The following is a 24,560-nucleotide window of genomic DNA, read 5'->3' on the forward strand; positions in this document are numbered from 1 at the left end:
CTCTGAGGATTGAGAGCAGGGGGTTTTCAACTCTGACTATATATTTCGATTATCATTAAAGATATAACAACCCCAGAGACCTTGTTGTGGGGTTTTGTCATCTGCATTGTTAAAAGCTTCACTGGTGAGGGCATAAGTCTATGGCAAACATGAGATTCATTTATTAAAAAGCCAGTGATATTTAAAAAGTAAAAAGCTTCTAGAATTAGGAGTCAATTCCAAGAGATGTTCATTGTATAGCAAAAGGTTAAGTTGTGGTGGCAGGATGAGTTAGTAGAGGGCTTTTGATAATGTTTGATAGATAAATTAAGGAAATGGTTTTGAGATGAACTAAGGTCAGGTGTGAAAATGCTACTAATGTTTTGTTCAGTACTTAACCTTTTCTTGGACTTTCTTTTACATGATTAATCATACTGTTTACTAGTAACACTAACATTACCTCTGTTCTCAAAAAATAATCACATTACTTTTCTTTTGGTATTTATTTTTTGTTTAATATATTTTTGGAAGACACAATTCTCCAAGGCTGAGGAATAAGGTATATTGTAGTTTCTGTTGTGAGGGGTGTGTGCACATGTAGGTGTGGGGGAACATTGGGAAACAAACTGACAGAGATCTCTGGATTTCCCTTTTTCTTCTTGCTGAGTTTAATCTCTAACAATTTACATGCAAAAATAGTAGCCAATCAAAAATATAATGGGAAAAATCAAGCCATTCACAACAGCATCAACAATTACCACACTATTTAAGACTAAACTTAACAAAATGGCCAAGATTTATGTAAAGATGATTGCAGAACTTTGTTGAGAAAGCACAAAAGAAAACATTCCTTGATGAAAAGCCTCAATATTTCAAATACTTAAGTCATCCCCAAATTAATATACACATTTAAGTACAGCCTATTCAAGACCTCATTTTTTTAAAGAAAAATTAATATCATGATTATAAATTTCATCAGAAAGAATAATAATGACCATTCCCCATTGGTCAAGGGCCCCCACTACTGATCCCAGGTGCCGCAGTGGCTGTTTCTCAGGAAAACTTTCAAAAGCCCAGGAAAGTTGCCTCTGATGATCTCAGCTGGGGCCCACAGCTGCTGCTAAATAATCCCTCCTATTTCTTTTCTTTCCAAGCCTCCTGCAGGTACATCTCATGGGAGAATCTAAGTCAGAAGTTATGGGGAAAGGGATTCTGACAACTGTAGTTTCAAGCTTTTTTTCTGCAATGCAGAAAAGACTATAGGTAGAGCAGGGATGATGTCAAGTGGAAAACAGATAATCTGGCACACCGTTCACCGTTCTACCTCTGAAAATCCTGTTGTGAGGGTGTGGCAGGTTGCATTTTTCTCAACATGGCCACAATATCTCCTGTCATACATACTTTTCTTACAAAGTTACTTAAATACTCCCCCTACTAAGAAATAGCATTTCTATTTCCTCCTTGAATCTAGGGAAGCTTGTGACTACAGTGGAAGTTACTGTGTGACTTCTGAAACTGGGTCATAAACTGTAATACAGCTTCTACCGGGCTCCTTCGGGATACTCATGCTTAGACACCAGCCACCATGTTGTGGGGACTCTTAAGCCTCACCGCATGAGGGATACTTTTCTGGGGATGGTCAGGTATTTACCTTTCCCTCTGAAGTCAAATGCACTGCTGTTACCTGACTCCCCTCTGTCTTCAGCAAATAAGGCTTCCTTGGGATTCTGGAATAATGTAGAGAATATAGAGATCTATGTGGTCTGAAAAATCTTAGAAAATTGTTAACCTTGGGATATCACTGCATCATGGACGCAAGCAGCGTTGCATTTAAGCCCTTCGAAACAAGACAGTTTTACAAGGTTTCATAAGTCATGCTGACTTCCCACATTGTGATATCTTTCATAGTCTCTTCTCCAATCAGTAACCCCTGGCAATTATTATCATAAAAACCTTCCTTTCCTTGTGGGCATACAGAAAAACAACAACAACAACAACAACAACAACAACAAAAAACTAACGTAAGGAATAAGCCTGAAATTGAGACCTCTCTCTCCAGTTCCCCAGTTCATATGTTTGTCCTAGGAGAACTCATAGAATAACCTTATCTTTCTATAAGCTTTTGGTATCTTGTAACATTTCACACTTGCTCATTAGCCCTGGAGAATTTCTTAGGTGATCCTGGGCAATTCCAACATCTTACAGGCCAGAGGTTCCTTGAAATTCCATATATCCTTACACACACACACACAAAGTTAAGATGAGAGGAGGAGCTAAGTGTATATTATCAACAGAGGGTCCTATCTACAAAGGAAATGTAAGATGGTAGAGGCCTGTATAAATAATATTCTAGGAGGAGAAGAGAGAAGTATAGCAATGTGCATAAAATGTGTCTAAAACTGAAATTTTGTAGAATGAAAAGATGAATGAATACAAAGAAATATACACTCCATTCACATATCTACTCTAGATGTGCAATGTAGAGCATACCTGTCATTTTAAAATCTACTCTTAGAGCATTTATAGGTTTTTTTGCTCATATTTTAAGCTAGTGTTCCTAAAGTTTGGTGAAGATAAAGCTTAAATTTTGAGACACTGATTTTCATGTGCATATGAAATTAGTATTTATAAATGAGCAATACATATATGATGTGGCTAAAGAAAAGCAACAACAAAATATTTTAAAGAGCTAGTGCTTTTCCTTCTGACTTGGCTGCTTTGTACCCGATCCTGTCCAATGAAAGACATACGTACGTATACCATTACTCATTCAGAGTTTTACTTAGAGTTCAATTACTGGTCCTTCACCCAGAATGTAACACTCCTCCCCTGAGCCTCTCAGCTCTTCAGCACCTCTGTCCCTCTCTGACAATCTTAGATTTACCTTGATATAACAAATTAGTTTTGCAATTCCACTCCAAGAGTTCAGAGCTGTTCCTAGTCAGCTCTCATCGCTCATACTACCAAAAGTCTAAAGTGGTAGATTGAAAGGTACATATCACATTGAAAGCTAAAGTGAGCATTTGAAAGATCAATGCCAGAAATTATGCTTTATGCTGTTACCTCATATACTCTTTAAAAAAATAATAAGATAACTTATAATTAGAAATGTCATCATAAGAATTCAAATCTACAAAGTTTATTATATTTTTCTATTTATAAAATATTTCATGACATTTTTATTTTGAGAATGGTCAAATCTTCAGAAAAGTTAATATTTTGCCACATTTGTTTTATTATTTTTTTCTTTTTTCCTTCCTATTTTTTTCTTAGGACTTATCCCTGATTGCTTCAGCATATATTTCCTAAGCATAAGGACATTCTTGTACATAATTATAGTATTTTATCATACCTAAGGAAATTAATATTAATCCATAATGTCAATTAATATTCAGTGTAGTTCAAATTTTCCCGACTGCCCCCCAAATAAAATCACTTTTCTCAAACACTTTTCTTCAAAGAAATAATATTGGGGAAAAAATAAAACCCATAATTTTAGTGATACCTTCTTATGTTGCCTGCATGGTATTTCTATCCTTGTCTCTCTTACATGGTGGTGTTTTCAACTGTGGTTTCTACATAGAGTTATGACTAGGTGACACTAAGGTAGCCATGATGTGGGCTTGTCACCTTTTGTGCAAGGATATCTGTGTGTGTTAACTATGTATAGGGAGGCTTGAAAAAATGATGCACAGTGCTTATCCTCTGACTGCAGAAAAAGGAAAAGAATCTGATTTTTGTTCCTAGTGCTCGATGACAAATTTGAGTTCTTACCCTGTTTTTTGAAAATAAGACCTAGCCGGACAATCAGCATTAATGAGTCTTTTGAAGCAAAAATTAATATGAGCCCCAGTATGATATGATATGATATGATATGATATGATATGATATGATATGATATAATATGATAGTAAAATAAGACTGGGTCTTATATTAATTTTTGCTCCAAAAGACACACTAGAGCTGATTGTCCAGGTAGGTCTTATTTTCGGGGAAACACGGTATTTCAGGTTTACTTAGCTATAACAAATTGCTTTTTCAATTCCTCTTCACAGAGTTTGAATCTCATCAAACAGCCAACAATAACCATTTCATATCTTGAGGCACTTTGGATATTTGCTGCATCTTTATTTATAGAAATTGAGTAATGTACAGCTTAACTCCTCATTGCTGACAACAGTGTCTTTAGAGCTTATACTATTTTTTTCTTTGAATCATTTTTATACTTCAGTTTTTACTTTTAAAAGCATCAGTGTCCCCCCATTCCTTTCTTTGTAGATACTTTTTAGAAATTTTGGTGCATTCCCTATTTACTAAAATATGTTTTCTGAAACCAACACAATGCTGTTGATGTCTACTTTTGTGATATGTGAATTTTACTTTTCAAAGCCTTTTAAGAGATTTTTAAATTAAAAAAACAAAGAAAAGTAATTGCTCATTTTAGAACAGGCTCATTTGAAGAAATGTCAGTGGGTTAATTTGCAGGGGAAATTCATGGTGAGGCTACTGGACTGTGAAAATAAAAGGAGAAAATTTGACTGGGTTAAATGTTCAAGTATGACCTTATCGAATAGCGCTTCAGTTTGGCACTGAAAAGACAGACCAGTGACCCAAATTGGACTCTCTTTTCTTTTCTTTTCTTTTTCTGTTTGCTTAGGACTAATGGAGTTAAACTGTGATTTTCCAAAGAACCATCTTTTTCAACTTCAGGGTAAGTATGTGATTTCTAAGTAAGCCCAGCTTTAAATTCATGTAGCAACCGAACCTCAAGTAGAACTTTCTCTTTTGAGTGTGACAGTATTATAAGTGGGAAGCTCTTAAAAGGAACAAACAATAATAGCAAATATAAGCTTGAAATGTAATGATGTATATTAAATTTTAATGAAGCTAATGATATTTAAGCTTTGGCAAATGTACTATGGCATTTCAGCATATGAATGGATTGTTTATTCTCCAGTTCTCGGTTAAGTACACAAAATCTCATTTTTAAAACATTCATTAACTTTAATACTAAAACGCTGAGTTCTACTAGAAAAAAAACAAACACCTAATTTATATGGAAAAGGATGTGGAAAAGGTAATTCACCTTTCAAAACATCACATCAAGTCTATAACTTGTCTTGTTGTTCGTGAGCTTTGGATTTTACGAGCCAAATCATGGCATCCAACTTCATGTTATAAAATTAGGCTATCCTACAACCTTTTAGGGATGATGTCATTCTTATCCTGTAGCATCAGCTCCTGAGAGACTTCACATCATTAATAAAAGTATTTTAAGTTTCTTGGCAAAAGGCTTTAGAACTCTTTTGTTTGTTTTTGTTTTTTTGTTTTACCCAATAAGCAGTGGTAAAACATCTCTTCTTTTTTTTTTTCCCCTGAGTAGTGCCCAATGAAGTGTAACCTCCATCATCCCCCTCCCCTGCCTTTGGTATGATCAGACACTAAAAGTATATGTAATATTAATGTGTAATACATAGTTTAAAATGTTTGCTGGTGATAGTGGCCGCAACCCTAGACTGTTAGAAATGCTCCACTCCAATGTCCAGCCTCCAGCTAACTGATCCTTGGCCCCCCACCCAGCTCTTTTCTGCAGCAAACGTTTTTTCCCTCTGGCTCATTTCTCTGAGGCAGTAGATAATTAAGCTCTCTGCTTTTGCCACCTCTTTTTCTGCATGCTCACTGAGGAGTCTGAGGAGGGAAAAGGTCCCTTTTTTCCATGAGAGAGTTTTCACGACAATAATCTTTGCTTAGATAGAAAACTTGACCTCCTTGAGCTGCTCATCTTGTTTCTGAGGTTGTAAATTCTTTTAGCCTGGCAATTGCCCGTTGCCTTACTTCTTATTCCTTGACATTGTATGGTCATCTCCAGTTCCTATTTGGGAATGTTGTCAAAAGCCCTCTGAGTAAGGCTTCTCAGGTTGTGCTTTCTTTTATTTACGTTCCCAGACTAGTGTTCTCTCCAGCGAAGCACCAGTATTACTTTGTGTTAAAGATGGAACCTTTACTTTCTCTAATAATAGGTTTTAAATCAGGAGTAAGAGAACTTTAACTCAGCCAGCACGGAGGACAGAATATATGGTGCAGTGAATAAACAAAGACCTAGAAGTCTTTTGTCAGCCTACAATACTCCCTGCGATTGTGTTTGATAAAATAATAATAATTACCGTGATGGCTGATGCTTGCTCCTGAAAACCTGTAATTTCTAACAGCTGTGGCACAACCATGACGGCTACCAGCACATACAAAATAAAATGTATGCTTCTCTGAACGGAGATTGCCCATATATAAATACCCTATTTATTGTGCCTGTTTTGTTAAATTAGTGATTTACCTGAAACACCATAAAGATGTATATATTTTCAAAAGTTTTGCTTTATGAGACCTTAGGGAATTTTGAAGCCAATGAATTACTTTAAATAAATTGATAAATAGGCCTTGTCATAATATAGCTTATTAGATGAAATTTGTTATGCTGTGGCTCAAATTACACAAATACTACAAACCTAATATTAACTAAACATTTATCCAAAAGGCAGAAATTTCCCTTTCCCCCCAGCTTTAGTACTATCAAGGGACTCTGGCAGGAGAGGAATTCCATACGTGATTTTCATAGGAACCAAGTAGTATATTACCAAATTTGCATTTTCACTGTCATACAGTTGACCAAAGGGAAGAGAAGGTTCTCTGCAGTTCTGTTTATTGTTACATCATTTAACACCATTTGCTAAATAAATACCTACTACGTATGTACAAGGAAGACACTCCACTTCATCTTAGGAAGAGTACACAAATCACATACCTGCCTCAAGCTAATTTATTACAAGTTTATTTGAAATAATAATTTTGATACTGGAATAAACACTATAAGTATTCAGAGGTGAAAAATTTGTAGTTTAATGAGACAGGAAAAGCTTCAAAAGGAAGAAGTCCGGAATAATGTAGTTGCAAATGACGATAGAAACTGACCCTGGTTAGTGTAAAACAGGAAATGTGTTTGTTTGTTTGTTTTCCTGTATCCACATGGATATTTGGTGTCAGGGTGGGTAGGGCAAGCCAGGTCTTCATGGAAAGAGCACTATTTCTCAGAATTAGAGGGAGGTATTTAGAGCAGACAACCCGTTCGTAGCCATTAAAGACATGGTATTTGGCTGAATCTTGATTTCAAGGGGCCGAAAGAAGGAGGGAGTGAGGGAGGGAATTCTAGGCTGAGGGAACAGCAGAAGTAAGTTTGCAGATATGGGAAACTTCAAGTGAGAGAATATACTGTTCACTTGGGCTTGGCTATAATATGCATATTCTGTATACTTCCAGTTCAGGGCAGGGTCAGAATTTGGAGGCCTCATAGGTAAATTTGTATCACAATGTGCATATGTTCCTTTCATTCTTATTTTTTTCTCCAGGAGGTTTTAATATTATTATATATGTAAATGTAAAATATGTGCCAATCAATACAATGAACAAAATTCTTCCTAAGTTGGTGTGAAATCATAAATATGTTTGAAACAATACTGCATGCTGATTTTTCATAAACAATTTGATATCCCTTCACAGCTTGGCTGAAGCTTCTTGACTCAACAGGGAGGTAGAGAAAAACCACCATGTTTGGCCTCTGGTCCTGAAATAAAAGTAGTGGTTTGATTAAATGCCAGTTGGTTGTAAATGATAACCCACATAAACAGTGGGAAGTCATTACGCTTAAGCAGTGAATTCTAATTTAATTTTATGGCTTTTGGAAGAAAATCCCTTAGGCCAGTCAGCAGCAGAAGCTAAGGAATGGTGACTGAGCAATGTGTTAGAGGAACTATATAATGCTGGTAGGCCAGTTCTGAGGTGACCTACCCCTGCAACAGGTAGCTATCTACCAAGATTTTTCCCTCATTCTTCTCATGAGATCATTTTGTTTGATCATTAACATATAGATGCTAAACTCATGTAAAGCCACACCAGCAAATTTTTGTGTTTCGTGTTCATGTATTTCAATTATCTATTGTATTTCTATATTTAAAAAAAAATCCCTCAAACTTAGTACCTTTATATCTAACAATCGTGTGGCTGGATAGTTCTTCTGCTTTATATGGTGTCATCTTGTGTTCCTTGGTACTATCCAGCTGCTATCTTGACCAGTGGGAAGGAAACAAGATGGTTTCACTCACAAGCCTGGTGTTTTGATGGTGACAGCTGGAATGCTGAGCTCACCTGGATGCCTCTCTTTCTCCATGTAGTGGTGGGACTTCTTCATGCTGTCTCTCCAGCGGGCTTGTCAAACTTTCTGCATGGAGGCTTTGGTCTCCAAGAGAACAAAGTGGCAGTTGCCAGTCTTTTTAAAGGTTAGGTCTGAGGCTGGGATAACATCACTTCCACTGTACACCATTGGTCAGAATAGCCATAGGCCAGCGTTGAGCGAAGGGGAGGGTAAACAAACTTCACTGCTTGATGAGACGAAGATCTAAGAATCTGTGGAAAGAGGACCCTATCATACACAAAATAGGATTTCGTAGAGAAATTAATCTTGGCAAAAGGTGAAAATTGTTAATATGTATAGTTACATGACCTTTACAGGTCAATGGAAAATTATTATCTTTGGTCAAACTGTTTCTTCACTTCATGAAGTCCTGCTGAACAAGTGCTGTGGAGATCCTTATGGACTTCCCCCTATGAAAATCTGACGTATGGATCTGATATTTAGCTAGTGCCTTCACCTCTATTCTTTTTGTGACTACTTGGATTGTGCTTGTTTTCTAAGGCTGTTCCTCTTCAACTTTTTGCTTGATAGGCATGTCCCTGGCTTTTCTCAAACACTAAACTGTATAGCTTATTTGTTGGATGTTGTAGATGTGTATCCGAGGCAACAGATGCAATACACCCTGTTGTCTTGGCAGCACATATACTTTAAGCACTGTACTGCTTCTCCTAACGCTGATAAGATTGTCTATTTTGGCACTGACTGACAGTAAGTGCAATAACTTGTAAAGATGCCTTTTGGCGTTGATTTGGCTTTGCAATCAGCGAAGACAAAGTGGAATTGCTTTTCCACATTTTGCGCTAGGGTTGTTGATATTATCTGATCTATACAGGGGCTCATATAACGATGCAGGTTGTATTAGGGAGGCATCTGAACTGTCTGGCTAGAAGAAAGTTATTGTACAATCAGGACAAATTAAACAAAACCAGCATAGCAGTCGAATGGTGCTAATACAGGAGCAATATTTGTTAACTGCTAGTATATGTCATATAGCAATGTAATCACATTCAGTATAGGAAGCAAAAATTACATAGACAAGCGTGAGAACAAAATATCAAAGGACCTTTGGTAGTAGCCATGATAGGGTTGAATTGATTTAAACACTTATAAAACCACCAAGATATGCTTCCGACTATTTTGAAATGTTTTGGATCAGAAGAGGAAAGACAAAATAAGAAATAAAATGTAGTTTTTAAAATTTACTTTTGGATGTCTTTCTCAGCCTCTGTACTTCAGTTCAATAAGCATTTATTAACTTGTACCTGTTGTGCATGGTTTCCTGTGTTCATACATTCAACAGGATTTACTGAGAACCTGCTACATCCCATACACGGCCAGGAAACGAGCTGGTACGCAACACCAAGCATAGTTCCAGCCTCTAAGGAGCTTCTAGACTATTTAGGGAGATAAGTAAAAAACACACATTCTTACAATTGAGATAAATGGTACATATAGGCACCTAAATGCTCATATTTTTAAAAACTCAGCATTTCAGAGGGTTATATGGTAAAGAGTTTATTTTTTATTCACTCTACAGCTCAACATGGTTGCTCCTTCTTGGGTAGCAATCAGGGTAGCCTTCCATGGGCAACAACTCAGGGACACGTTTCTTCCGTCTTGTGGCTCAGTTCTCCTCCAGACCCTCAAGTTTTCCCTGTTTAGCTGGAATATAGGGGAAACAGTGGAAGGTTGTGTGTGAGGTTTTTATGGGCCTGTCTTAAAAATGCGTACCTCACTTCTGTCCACATTCTTTTCAGAATCCAGTCACATGATCATATATAACTTCAAGGTAGGACAGAAAATATAATCTAGTTGTGTGCTCCAGAGGAGGAGAGAAAGTATTAATCAGTCTGCCATAATTTGAGTGAAAAGAACAAGGTGCTTTCAGATGTGATAAAGGAAACAATATATATGTAAGACAATATCATCATGAAGGTTACAGTTTTGTTGGTGAAATATACAAATGAGATATTTAAATAATACCTCAAGGCAATTTGTTTTTGAATGAAACTCAGAACATTAGAGGAGGAATATTTTGCCGTCTTTGAATCTATAGGTGACCCTTGAACAACATGGTGGCTAGGGATGCCAAGCCCCTGTAAGGTTGAAAAATCTAAATCTGTTTATAAATTTTGACTCCCCCAAAACTTAACTATGAATAGCCCATTGTTTACTGAAAGCTTTACCAATAACATAGTTGAGTAACACATATTTTGTTATATGTATTATATACTGTATTTGTACAACAAAATAAGCTAGAGAAAATAAAATGTTACTGAGAAAATCATAAGAGAAAATACATTTACTGTATTTATTGGAAAAAATCTGTATATATATATATATATATATATATATATATATATATATATATATATATATATAAATCTGTGTATAAAAAAGATCTGTGGACCTGAGCAGTTCAAACTCATGTTGTTTAATGGTCAACTGTAATTCCTTTTTATATGTGAAGAATGGAAGTCCTTCCAACATAAGCTACTGTTCCATTTGTTTGTGTATTCATTTTTTTTTTTCATCGAAGTCTTGTTTTCATTGTACAGATTCTTTTTGAATCTATAGGTGACCCTTGAACAACATGGTGGCTAGGGATGCCAAGCCCCTGTAAGGTTGAAAAATCTAAATCTGTTTATAAATTTTGACTCCCCCAAAACTTAACTATGAATAGCCCATTGTTTACTGAAAGCTTTACCAATAACATAGTTGAGTAACACATATTTTGTTATATGTATTATATACTGTATTTGTACAACAAAATAAGCTAGAGAAAATAAAATGTTACTGAGAAAATCATAAGAGAAAATACATTTACTGTATTTATTGGAAAAAATCTGTATATATATATATATATATATATATATATATATATATATATATATAAATCTGTGTATAAAAAAGATCTGTGGACCTGAGCAGTTCAAACTCATGTTGTTTAATGGTCAACTGTAATTCCTTTTTATATGTGAAGAATGGAAGTCCTTCCAACATAAGCTACTGTTCCATTTGTTTGTGTATTCATTTTTTTTTTTCATCGAAGTCTTGTTTTCATTGTACAGATCTTTCCCTTCCTTGGATAAATTTATTCCTAAGTATTTTATTGTTCTTCATGCTATTGTGAATAGGATTATTTTTTTTTAATTTCTTTTTTGGATATTTCATTGTTGTTGTATAGAAACATAACTGATTTCTGTATGTTGATTTTATATCATGCAACTATACTGAATTTATGGATTAGTTCCAACAGTTTTTTGGTTGGATCTTTAGGATTTTTCTATGTATAAGATAATATCATCTGCAAAGAACTGTACTTCTTCCTTTCCAGTCTGGGTTTATTTCTTTATCTTGCTCGATTGCTCTAGCTGTGACATTCAGTACTATGTTGAATAAGAGTATGGGCACCATTGTTATAGTACTTGCTAAGGTAATATGTCTAATTAGTGTCACAGCTGGGTTACGTACTTACAGAGAAGTTTATAATGTGCACACACACACACACACACCCTCTTACCCATATAATTGATTCCTATTGCCTATTTATTATCATTTGAGCCAACATATTCAGTTGCTTACTCAGTGCTGACCTTTCTGTGGAGGAAGCTGATCAAAGGGAACCTGGTACCACAGTAATATTCTGCATTTTCTAAGTCATCTGTAAATTTACAAAATGAAAGTTTTCCTAGTAATTTCAGATTTATGTTTAATGGAAGGCTATCTTTATACATGATAAGATCAAGTATATCATTTCTTCTTGCTTTTTTCAGACACATAGTCAAAAAGAATTATTTGTCTGCAGTAACTGCCGTTAGCTGAAATCAGCTGTCATGGATTGTATTTGGTATGTCAGAGGTCTTGTGAGAATCAGCTATCAAGCATGGAATAAAATTGTACAGTTGCTATAGGTCAAAGGAGGGAATGTTTTTTGTTCATGGAATTTTGACATTGTGTCAAGTGTTGTATAACTAGTTATATTTAACAAAGATGAGGTTCCCTGGAAGTCTTGTTAAAAATCCTAAGGCACTGGAATAGCTCCAGATTATAAAAGATTCATATTGTGAGTTTAATTTTCCTTACAGTGTTTATGAGATACTGAGTAACTATTTTCCGATAAATCCTGATCTAAGGCAGTTAGAGGGACTCATACTTGAAACTCTGAATTTGACTTTGTTGAAATTTTTCTAGATTCTGGGTAGATACTAATAAGCTGATAATGATTATTTTTCCATTGGTAACATTATAGAGTATAGAAGCAGATCAATAAGTGATTTTGAATCAGTGCTCAGTAAAGTATTCAGAATTCTTGGTGAGTTTTCAATAAATGCAAAACCATGAAACTGTCAATACTGGCAAGCAATCAGTAGTTGGGAGTTGGGTGCTAAGACTCTTGCCTTCTCTCTTAGTTTCTAACCACTCAAGAATCACAGATTGGTCATCCACAGGGTATACTTAGCCTGTGGATATGATTAATTTGGAAGACAGAGTTCATTAAACTTTTTGTAGTTGAAGTAATTTGAAAATCAGATGATTTCCCTTAAAAAACCCAGCTTTCTGGATTCTTGTGACAAATCAGAACATTTGTCACATTCTGCTATGGCAGCAATCAGAATTGGCTTCCCCTCTGGATGGTCGAGTACTCTCCAGCATGAACCTGCTTCACTCATTTATATTACCTGCCTCTGAGTTTGTGAACCCTCAAAGGCTTGAGGCTCGTGTTAAAAAGACCTGTTCCTTCCTTTTAAATTTCTAGTGGTGCCCTTCACTCCTAAGTGATGTCCTCTCAAGATGACAACTTACTCTCTGAGCTCTGTGAGGGAAAACACACTACTGAACTACATTTTGTAAAAGTATATGTGCATAAGAAATGCACAAAAACCGATACAGGCACACAAAATTCATCTCGATTTATCAAGCTTAGAAGATGTATAATTATTTGCTGATCAGGATAAGGACCAAAGTTAGTAAAATGAAATGTAAAAGGGAGAAATGTGAAGTCCTAAATTTACTTAAATATGAATGCACAAATACAAATATTGAAATACAAAATCAGTTAGGAAATGCCAGATGGTAGATACCTAATTTGGTAGTACTTTTATGAAGACAAAGTTTTAGTAAGTGAAAAGTTCAGTATGTCAGTAGAGTGATATGACTGTTAAAAAGATGCGAAACGAGGTGCATTAATAGAAATTAAAGTGGAAATAATGGAAATTGTGGTCTTTTTAGTCTCTTTGGCAAACTGGGTATGGAGGAAGGTTTTGCTGAAATTGTAAAAAGTCACTGACCACTGAGCGCCAGGAAATGTGAGAATAGGTGATGTCAGTGGAGAGGGGCCTAGGAACTAAGCCATGTAAGGAATGGCTTAGAAAGACTGACTGAGAAAGCCATATGTGTAAACCGGAGAAGAGAAGATGGAAGCGGGTAAGGGAAATAGGCAAGGTTTTAAATACTTGAAGGGTCTTACGCAGCAGAGTGTGTAGGTTTGCGCTCTGCGTCTCCAAGGAGCAGAAAATAAGAGAGATCTGTGTATGTTTAAAAATGTGGGAGAAGGTGAAATGCAGATTGGGCAGCCTAGTGAAACGAACCACTATGTACAGAGCACTACGGAATCCTTGTTAGCGTGAATTTTGACCATATACTAAAAAGACAGAGATCTCAAAGGACCAAGATAGACAAAACAGAATCTTGACGAGGTGACTTCCTTTCTTTTTTTTTTATTTTATAATTTAAAACTTTGTAAATAAGAGTCACAAAAACACGAGACAGAAAAACATCTAATTAAAATAACTTGGAGTTCTATGTTGTAGAGAAAGTTACTGTTAACAGTTTTGATTATAGGCTTTCAACTTCCTTATGAGGAATTATACATATAAATACAAATATTTCTCTATCAAATTGGGATTCTACTATAACAATTTTCCTGTAATGCTTCTTTTCCACTTCAAAATGCATCATTAATGCCCTATCCTTTCATACTAGTAAATGTATATTTAAGTTATTTTAGTAGTATACTATAATCGTCTGTGTTCCTATATCATAATCAAAAACAAAAATTAATTTATCATTGGAAATCTGTGCTGTTTCCAATTGTATAGAATGATGAAAATGATGAAATATCTTGTTTAATTATTTTTGTTGGATATATTTCTAAAATTGGATGATCATATCAAAGAGTATGCATGCTTTCAGGAACTGTGATATATTACAAATTTTCCTCCAAAAAATGTTTGACAATTTATACTCCCACCAGCTGGTAATGATGGAGACATTTTCCAAACACCTATATTAAATTCAGTGGTATCATTATTTATTATGTTTTCCCAGTTTAAATTTTTTGGAGGATGAATATATTTTTCTTTGATTATTGAAAGGTTTATATATTTTTCATATTTTACATTTATATTTATATTTGGGGTAATTATATATTTATACATTTAGCCCATTTAAAATTTTGGTTTCTTTTCATTCCACTTTATTCTTTTTATTAAAATATATTTAATAGACAATATTATATTAATTTCAGGTGTACCACATAGTTATTTAACATTTATATACTTGAAGAGATTGCCATAAATCTAGTAACCATCTGATACTGTACAATATTTTTATTCTATTATTGACTGTATTCCCTATGCTGTATATTACTATATCCCTTTGACTTATTTTATAACTGAAAGTTTGTACCTCTTTCCTCCTTCACCTTTTTTGGCCCTTTCCTCATGTCCTGCCCCTCTGACTACTATCAGTTTTGTTCTCTGCGTCTATCGGTGTGTTTCTGTTTTGTTTATTTGTTTTGTTTTGTTTAGATTCTAAATATAAGTGAAATTGTTTGGTATTTGTCCTTTTTCTGACTTACTTCACTTAGTATAATACCCTCTAGAACCACCCATGTTGTTGTAAATGGCAATATTTCTTTTTTTTTTTTTTATACCGGAGTAGTATTTCTGTGTGTGTGTGTGTGTGTGTGTGTATCTCCTTTATCCATTCATTTATTGATGGGCACTTAGGTTGCCTCCATATCTTGGCTATTGTAAATAACACTGCAGTGAACATAAGGATGTATATATCTCTGTAAATTAGTGTTTTTATTTTCTTTGGATAGATACCCAGAAGTTGTATTACTGAGTCATATGGTAGTTCTCTTTTTAAGTTTTTTGAAATCTCAGTACTGTTTTCCACAGTGGCTGCACCAATTTGCAATCCTGCCAATAGTGCAAGAGGGTTCCCTTTTCTCCACATCCTTGACAACACTTCTTATTTGTCATCTTTTTTATAATAGCCATTTTGACTAGTGTGAGGTGATATCTCATTTTAGTTTTGATTTGTATTTCCCAGATGATTAGAGATGTTGAGCATGTTTTCCTGTGTCTGTTGGCCATCTGTATGTCCTCTTTGAAGAAATACCTATTCAGGTCCTCGTCCCATTTTTTAATTGGATAGTTTGTTTTTTGATCTTGATTTGTATAAGTTCTTCATATATTTTGGATATTAACCCCTTATCAGATATGTCATTTGCAAATATCTTTCTCTCCCATTCAGTGTGTTGCCTTTTCATTTTGGTGATGGTTTCATTTGCTTTTTCATCATTTTTAATCTGTCATGCTATGCCCTCTGGCCTGCAAAGTTTCTGCTGAAAAATCATCTGATTTTCTTATGGGGATTTTTCTTGTATGTACCTAGTTGTTTTTCTGCTTTTAAGATTTTCTCTTTGTTTTTAACTTTTGTATTTTAATTGTGATATGTCTTGGTGCGGGTCTCTTTGGGTTCATCTTGTCTGGGACTCGTTGTGATTCCTGGACTTGGATGTATGTTTCCTTTGCCATGTTAGGGAAGTTACCAACCAATTTCTCTGAAGAGGTTTTCTTCCCCTTTCTTTCTTCTCCATTTGGGATCCCTGTAATGAGGTTGTTATTATTGTCCCACAGGTCCCTTGAACTCTCATTTTTTTGTATTCCTTTTTCTTTTTGCTTTTCTGATTGGGTGATTTCCAATATCTTGTTTCTCATGTTGCTGATATGTTTTTCTGCATCATCTAATCTATTGATGATTCCTACTTTGTATTTTTCATTTATTGTATTCTTTACTTATGATTTAAAAATACATATTTTTTCTGTCTCTTTGTTGAAGGTCTCACTGTGTTCATCCATACTTTTCCTGAGCTCAGTAAGCATCCTTATGACCCTTACTTTGAACGGTCTATCTAGTAGACTGTTTACCTCTATTTCATAGGGTGCTTTTTCTAGGGTTCTGTTTTGTTCTTTAATTTAGAGCATATTCCTCTGTCAGCTCATTTGGCCTAAGACTCTGTGTTCTATGTGCTAATTAGATCTTCTGCATCTATGGTACTGAAAGAGTGCCCTTATGTACAAGGTGTCATGCGGGGCCCAGTAGCACAATCCTTCATCATCAGGGCCAGCTGCTCCAGGATTTTCCCCCGTCCAGGCTGTGCGTGCACTCCTGTGTTGGGCTGTGACTGTTATGGGCACACGGTTGTGCAGAGCTGGCCACTGGCAAGGCCTGGTTGTAACTGCTGCCGGTGTGCTTGTGTTTAAGGCAGGCCTCTAGTGTGGGTGTCTGTGAGGCTCGGCCTCTACTGTTGTGGGTACTTTGGTGTGTGGGAGCTGTCCCCTTGACCCTGTTTGGGGGCACACAGCTTTGGAAGCCTGCTGGGCTGCTCCTTGGTGCTTGGGGAAAAGGTGCCACTTTTGAGGTCTGCCAGGGATCACCTGCCAATGACCAATTTGTTTAGATGATTATCTTTTTTTTTTTTTTTTAATTCCTTTTCAAAAGCTCTTTAAAAAATTAGGCTATTAACCATTGTCTTTTATAGAGTTAAATACTTTTTCTTGTTTATCATTTACCTTTCAAACTTATTAATATATATATCAATACTTTGATTAGTCTAAAGTTTTACCCTACTTGTAAGCTAGTAATTTAGCTTGCTACAATTTTCATGGATTCCGGAAGAAGATATGAGACGTCTGGACCAGAGAAAATGGACAGTTATTACAGTAATAGCAGTAGCCGCAATGTCAGCTTCTTTTTAATCTTATTTTCTAGGCCCCAATTCCCACAGGGCTTCAGGGCAAGGACCAGGTGATATTTGTACATGTAGTGGGTACATTACAGGATGGTAACCCCAAGCTTTGAAAATCCCAACATTTTATAATAGCCTAGAAGAAAATTTGCCCTGAGGGTGTCGGGACAGTTTTTTCCTGCGGGCCCCGCTAGGATCTCCAGCTCCATCCCCCTCCTCCTCCTCCCTTATCGGAGCTGTCTCCGGCCACCATAGTTAGAGGCCTCCCTGTCAAAACAATGTTGAGCAATCACAGCTGATAGGGACAGACCACCCCGGCACCCCAGCCAGATGTCCCCCCCAACCTGGAGGCCTAACCCTATAAAACAAAGTGCCCGACCCCAGTAAGTGCTCAGTGTTTGGGAACAATCCTGCTGAGCCTGCCAGCGTAATAAAGCCATGTTCTCCCTGATCTCTGCGTGCCGCTTGAATCTCTCAGTGCTCGCCACTTTTCCGCAATAAGGGAACATTACTATGCTGGACAGCAAACAAGCGTATGCTATCTCTGTTTCCCAAGGCTGTGGCTAAGTAAACATACTTGAAAAGGTAATTCAGAGAAGCTTTCAGTGCCTAAACTTGCAAGACATGTGAGAAACCTATGGAGATCTGTCTTCTGACAGCATATGCCACAAAAAGTTTATAGTAAAATTTATCATTCTTTCTTCTTAGTTTATTTGTTAGGCTAAAAAAGTTATTCCCTTTTTTGAGAGTCTTATTAAACGGTTCAGTAGGAGAATTCCCACACTGGTACTTCTCAAATGTTTCTACTGAGGTATTCCAACAGGAGTGTTCTGCCTCATAAATGAATTTCTAAGTTCCCCATTCTGCCTTAAATATTCATGCAGATGATTTTTTCTATTCAATGAAATATTTGTTTTAATGTATAAATAATATTTCCCAAAATTTGAGTAGAATTCATCCAGGAAGATGTATCTTGTTCATACTTTAGCTTTGACAATTCTGACATACCACATTCCTTATAACACTAGTGATGCATATCCAGTACTGACTGTGCACCAGAGTTTGTTCCAAATACATAAATATATATATACATATATATTTGTATTTACATATGTATTTTTCCAAATACATAAATATGTATATATACATATATATGTATATGTATATATGTGTGTGTGTGTGTGTGTGTGTGTATATATATATATATATATATATATATATATATATATATATATATATAATTTTATTTTATTTTGCTCCTCCAGTAATCTGAGATAGGTACTATTTTCACCTGTTTCACAGATATAAAACTGAGGCTCAGAGGCAACATAAATTTGTTCAAGATCATATTCCTGAGTTTGAGAATTATAATCCCAATTCATCTGATTTTAATAAGGAATTTTTCCTTTTGCTTCATGTCCTTGTAAAAAAATTGGACAAATGTAGGTATACAATTGATCAGAGGTGATCTGTGCAATGTTGACGTTTTGCATATCTGTAACTCATTTAAGAATCTAATGAACTGTGCATCTTCTCGCAGGGGGTAAAATGTTATCTCTCACTTATACCCATATATGTACACACAATATTGCACACACTTTTAAGGGACATTTTAACTAATATATTTAATATTAGTATATGGTGGCATGGGAGAATCTGTATGCTTTAAGTTTAGTTATATGATATATTTTCATTTATACTTTAGTGCTTTTAAAACGTTTGGTAGGAAATATTTTTAATAATTTAATTTCACATCAAATACTTACATAGAAAGTACCTAATGAGATAAAAGCAGAGCATCTCTGGTTGAAACAAACTTGGCATACTGAATTATTTGGCCTTGTCTTTATCATCCTGGGGAGCCAGAATGGAATCTGGTTAAGAAGACAGAACCTGGAATCAGGCAAGGGGGGTTCAAATCCTGACTCGATGCAAGAGTAATTTTAATAATATTTAACAAGTGGTAATGCTGGCCATGGACCAGTCAGAATGGACATAGCCTGTAAACAATTGATTTAGCCACATCAACTCATAAACAGCTCTGGCTCTGTCACTTATTAACAGTGTTTTTGTCTATAAAGCAAGAATATCAATGGTTATTATCTCATGGGATTTTTATTGGTATTAGATGTTATAATGTATATAAAGCACTTAGAACAACAGTTTGGTAGAAAGAGATATTTAATATTAGTTGCTATCATCATCATCTTCATCATCATCGTGACTAATACTTGAAGAACATCCATGGAACTCTAGAACTTAGTTAAAGCCCTCTGCTTAAGAGAAGCCACAGAAGATCTTATTAAATAAATGGTGCAAGTCTCTAAAGGATGCTATTTGTATAGGAGAAGTAGTGTTCAGAGAGATGTGGAAAAGCTAGCAAAAAAGGCAGTGACATTCAATAGGCATGAATAGAAAGTTCTGTATTTTAATTGAGATTAAAAACAACAACAGCAAAACCTACCTGTTTATAGAAAGGGGAACAATTCCAAGAATTAAAAGAGATCCTAGTGAAAAATACTCTAGGATTTAGCTAACCAATTAACTCCAACTGTGGTTAATACGGTTTTTGGGTTTTTTTGTTGTTTTTTTTTTGTTTTTTTCCCTACAGCGGCCAGATTAATGCTGCTACTTTGATTGGCCATAATCACATCTGTAATATGTTGAGTTCCAGGCACCAATACATGTGTAAATGGACACATATATTGAGATCTCATAAAAATCTGACCAGGAAGGTGAATAATAAAGGGTTTCAAAACCAGGAAAGGTATCAAGGAGTGTTTTGCCTAATGACGTAGAGATCTAAGGGAGAGCTGATGGTGATTTTCAGAGGCCTGGTTAAACTTGGCGTGGAAGAGTTTACTGTGCTTTGGAAGGAAGGAATAGAACCGATTGGTGAAATTCACAGAAGGGCAAAGTTCATCTCCACATAAAACACGCCTAAAATAAATTTCCCTGCTCACTGATGAGAGGACTTGCTCTTTTTCAAATAGATGTGCTCAAAAACAGAGAGGATAACAGAGGGGGTAAAGCATGCTGTACAGGGAATTTTGTCATTGGTGAGGAATTAGTAATCTTTTGGTTTCCTTTCTAAAATTCTTTAAAATTATGACTTCAAGGTATGATACAAGTTGGTTATGAAGGATGAATGAAAGAAAGAAGGAAAAGTATGGAAGGAGAATATAAATAACTTAGTCTAGAGAGATTTTATCTAAGTGTAAGAATTTCCTAAGAACTAGAATTCTGGAAGAATAGAATAGGCTGCTCTCTGAAGAAGTAAGCTTCTAACTTTAGAGATGGTCACTGGATGATATAGTCATAGATCCTTGGCAAGTAATGGGTACTTAGAAAATTTCATTCTGTTGAATAAATTATCACCTGTCAGGAATGTTGTTTGAAGAATTCTTGAATTGTTGGATGATGTACTACATGAATTCTAAATATTCCAATTCCAAGCTCTTATTTTTTAGTTTGTTTCTGTCTTGTGTCCAAGTATATTCTGTGTTATTTGTTCCATATTTAATTCTCTCAATGCCCACTTGAGAAATATCTCTATTTACTAAAACCAAATCAATATTATATGAACCAAATATGATTGCTATTTCAGAGTTCTTTATTGCTTTTACCAAGCTGCTCATTTTACTTTGATTTGATTAATAAATCTTAGTGATGTTTGATCATTCTTAGAGGAGAGAGATTTTCCTTGCTTATCCCCAAATCTCATAAATGTAGAAGATAAATAATAAAAGTATTGGCACTTCAGGTGCTCATTAGTATTTTAGAGTATGTTTGAACATAGATTTTTATTATTTTCTCTAAAATACATGGATTATAACTTTTTATTTCTAAGAATAGTATAATTAAGTTGTTAAGTATTTAATTATTAGTCCACAATATATAACATGTTTTAATAACATTTTTCTCACTATAAATATATTTATTTTATAAAACAGGGCGAAAACCATACACATAAAGAGGAAAATAGAGGTTAGCTACTGTTTTAGTTTCCTAGGGCTGCCATAATAAATGACCTCAAACGTGGTGACTTAAAACAACAAAAACTTATTCTATCCCAGTTCTGGAGACTAGCAGTCCAAAATCAAGGTGTCAGCAGGGTTGTGCTTCCTCTGAAGACTCTAGGCAAGAATCCTTCCTTGCTTCTTCTAGCTTCTGGTAGATTTTAGCAAACCTTGGCATTCCTTGGTTTGTAGCTGCAACACTTCAGTCTCTGCTTCTATCGTAACACAGCCTTCTTCTCTATGTGTCTGTGTTATCTCTTCTTATAAGGATATTAATCATTGTGTTTAGAACCCACCTTAATCCAGTATGACCTCATCTTGACTAATTACATGTACAAAGTTCCTATTTCTAAATAAGGTTGCATTCTGTGGTTCCAGGGACATGAATTTTTGAGGGGACACTATTTCATCCATTATACCTAAAATCCCATTTCTGTTAATATTTTGATGCACATCCTTTCATTTTTATTTTGCTCACATCTACCATGAAATTGAGATCTTGATACACATACTACTTTGGACCTGCTTACTTCATTCGATATTATGAATATTGTCTTGTGCCATTAACTGATTTCCTACAGTTTATATTTCCAATGTACCAAATTAACCAACACTCCATTGATGAATATATTGTGGTATCACTGCCTCCTTTTTGCTGTTACAAATAAGGCTTTGAAGAACTTCCATGTATGTAAATCTTTGGATACATCAGTGATTATCATTTCCATAATGCGAAATCCTGTGCTAGAGAGGACCTATGCTTCGTCCAAGTGTATATCTTTTTTCAAGGCATTTAATAATACTTAGCTTACACCATTTGATATTCTGAATAACAGATTAGTAAAGGGAGTGTATGCCTTTTTGGAAAGAATCAGCTTAGTTCTGGGGAAATTTTTATTAAACTTCTGGCATGTTATCTCATCAATATATATCTTTAATACATGCGTGTTATGTAGATTATTTTCCAGGTTAGATCTTGAAATAAGGCAATTTTGGGTTTTGGGTACGTATTTTATATGACTGATTAGAAAGGACGACATTCTTGTCTTTCTCCTCTAATCCCATTCTTTTTCACATGTGTTTGGTCTTCATCATCCATCGTGGTAGATTCTAAAGAACATGAGGGGAGAAGAGCAAGTAAAGAGGACCATGTGCCTCAGGTTTTAAGTCTTCCTTTCAATACTGCTTTGAAAGCTAGACTTGACCACATATGTGCACCAATACTTCTAAATATCAGTCATTACCTGTCTATCAAAATAAAAGTATCTAAGATATTCTATGGGACAATTTAAACTTTTTTAAACTAAATTTTGTTTGTTGGTTGTTATTTCAATAGAAGTATTTAAATCTATTTTGGCTTTATCATAATCTTAGATCCTAGAGGGGTCGGTAATAAAATCATAAACTTAGGTCCTAGAGGGGTAGTAATATACATCAGCAAAGCTAAGAAGTTAAAAGCACAATGAATCCTAAACACAACAGACTGAAAACAGTGCTTCGGGCATGCCCCCATCTAAAAAAGCATGTTTTACTCATTTCTACTGATTTCTTGCTATGTGTGAAAAATGGGCATGCGGTTGCCAGATTGTGATTTTCTTTTTTCCCCAAGGAAGCCAGATATTCAAATTTTTGTGTGAAATATCCCAATTTTTAATCATAGATAAAATTGTAAAGTGTAAATGTATATAAGGCAAAAATAACACTTTTGTAGAGAATATTTGCCTTTACAGCATCAGCCTATGACATTTGGTTTAAACTTGAACTTTTGTTTATTGAAGTGTTCACTTTTCTAGTAAGTTCACGGTTGCATTTTTTTGTAGCCAGAGTATCAGTTTGTCACCCCTTACCTTTAAATAACCAAAGGCCACTTAGAATGGGGGCAAAAACAAAATTAAAGATATTGTGGTATACTTTCCAAAATATGTTAGCACACAGCTGGTCAACCTTAAAATTGTAATGTCAACTTAAATCACTTTTGTGACAGTCAATCAATTCTGTTTGCCTTTCAAGCATCTCGAAAGGTCAAATGGAGACTTTTACTCTTTGTACATAAAAACACTCAATCTTATCTATCAGAATAATGTAAGAATATTGGTTAGTAATGTAAGTCATGGAGGAAAGCAGGATATCCAATTAATAAGTCAACTGATTTAATATGTGAAGAACAATTTGTATGGGATGTACCTAAAGCACTTGATTTAATTAATTGATTGAAAATGTCATAATTTGGGTATTTTAATTTTCTTTTATAAAAGTTTAGCTAATGGTAGTATCCTAAATACATTTACTTTAATACTAATTCTCCTGTGCATTATTCTTTTACATACAATTTTTCCTAACGTGATCTAAATTATAATAAGGCCTATGATTTTCCCACTCACATAATAATTAGGAGTGTTAATATTCATTATGATGTGTAAATAAATAATTGAGATAAAGTTGATAATATTTCTTTAGAGCTAATGTTAAAATAGCTTTTAAATAATTCTGGTATACAATGCCAATTGTATTATATGGATCACAAGATCCTAAATATGAATTATTTACTATTTGCTCATGTGAAGTTGACAATTTAATTGGTTGTCTTCAGTGTGTGCGATGTCAATCACAGTATTTATTTACAATCTACTTGTCTTGCTCTAGTTTGTCAAGTGAAACAAACTAGTGTATTTCTGACTGAAATAGATTCTTTTGTAATGGCCAATCACAATTTGATTTTCCTTAGAGAGTCTTCTTATTTCTTGGTTCAGGCAAAAGATACAAAGAGCTATAGACTAGAAAATGACTTAAGTGCCAAACTTTAATAGAACAAGGGATAATTTAAAGGAAAATATTGACAGAAAGAGGTGTTAGAAAATACACACTTCTGTCGCTCTCAGTGGTTTCCCACAGAGGTTTGAACCAGTGGTTTCCCAAAGAGGGCTTGTGTGAAATAGGTAAGAAATTTGTGGAAGAGAAAAATAACAATGACCTATATAAATTGATGAATTTACTGCTCTACAGAAGTGATAACATTATCGTCCAGACTGGGTTATTTGGGAAAAAAGAATAACAGTGCAAATATTTTAATTTGAGCTTCTTTTAGTTCTCATAGCTCTCTAACTACAGCACGTTAAGTGACATAAAGAAATGCTTTTGCCTGACAAGTTTTAAATACTTAAAATTTTAATATAATGGCAATGCCCTGATAAAAATTAATACAACTTGTTAAGGTCTTCCTAATTAGGAAGGTACAGTGAACCTTTCCCGGAATGATCCATATGCATGATACTTGACA

General features: G+C 35.0%; 1 long non-coding RNA gene across 1 annotated transcript in view; it reads left to right on the forward strand.

Moving 5' to 3' along the window:
• Positions 1 to 24,560, forward strand: part of LOC141572868 (uncharacterized) — a 702,493-nt gene that overhangs the window by 249,221 nt on the left and 428,712 nt on the right. The window contains exon 4 of the long non-coding RNA XR_012498339.2: positions 4,637 to 4,690. This is a non-coding gene — a long non-coding RNA (uncharacterized LOC141572868). The remainder of the gene's footprint in view (positions 1 to 4,636; positions 4,691 to 24,560) is intronic.

The sequence above is a fragment of the Rhinolophus sinicus genome, chromosome 17, assembly GCF_057876585.1.
Source record: "Rhinolophus sinicus isolate RSI-liver-muscle chromosome 17, RSI-T2T, whole genome shotgun sequence".
Lineage (NCBI taxonomy): Eukaryota > Metazoa > Chordata > Mammalia > Chiroptera > Rhinolophidae > Rhinolophus > Rhinolophus sinicus.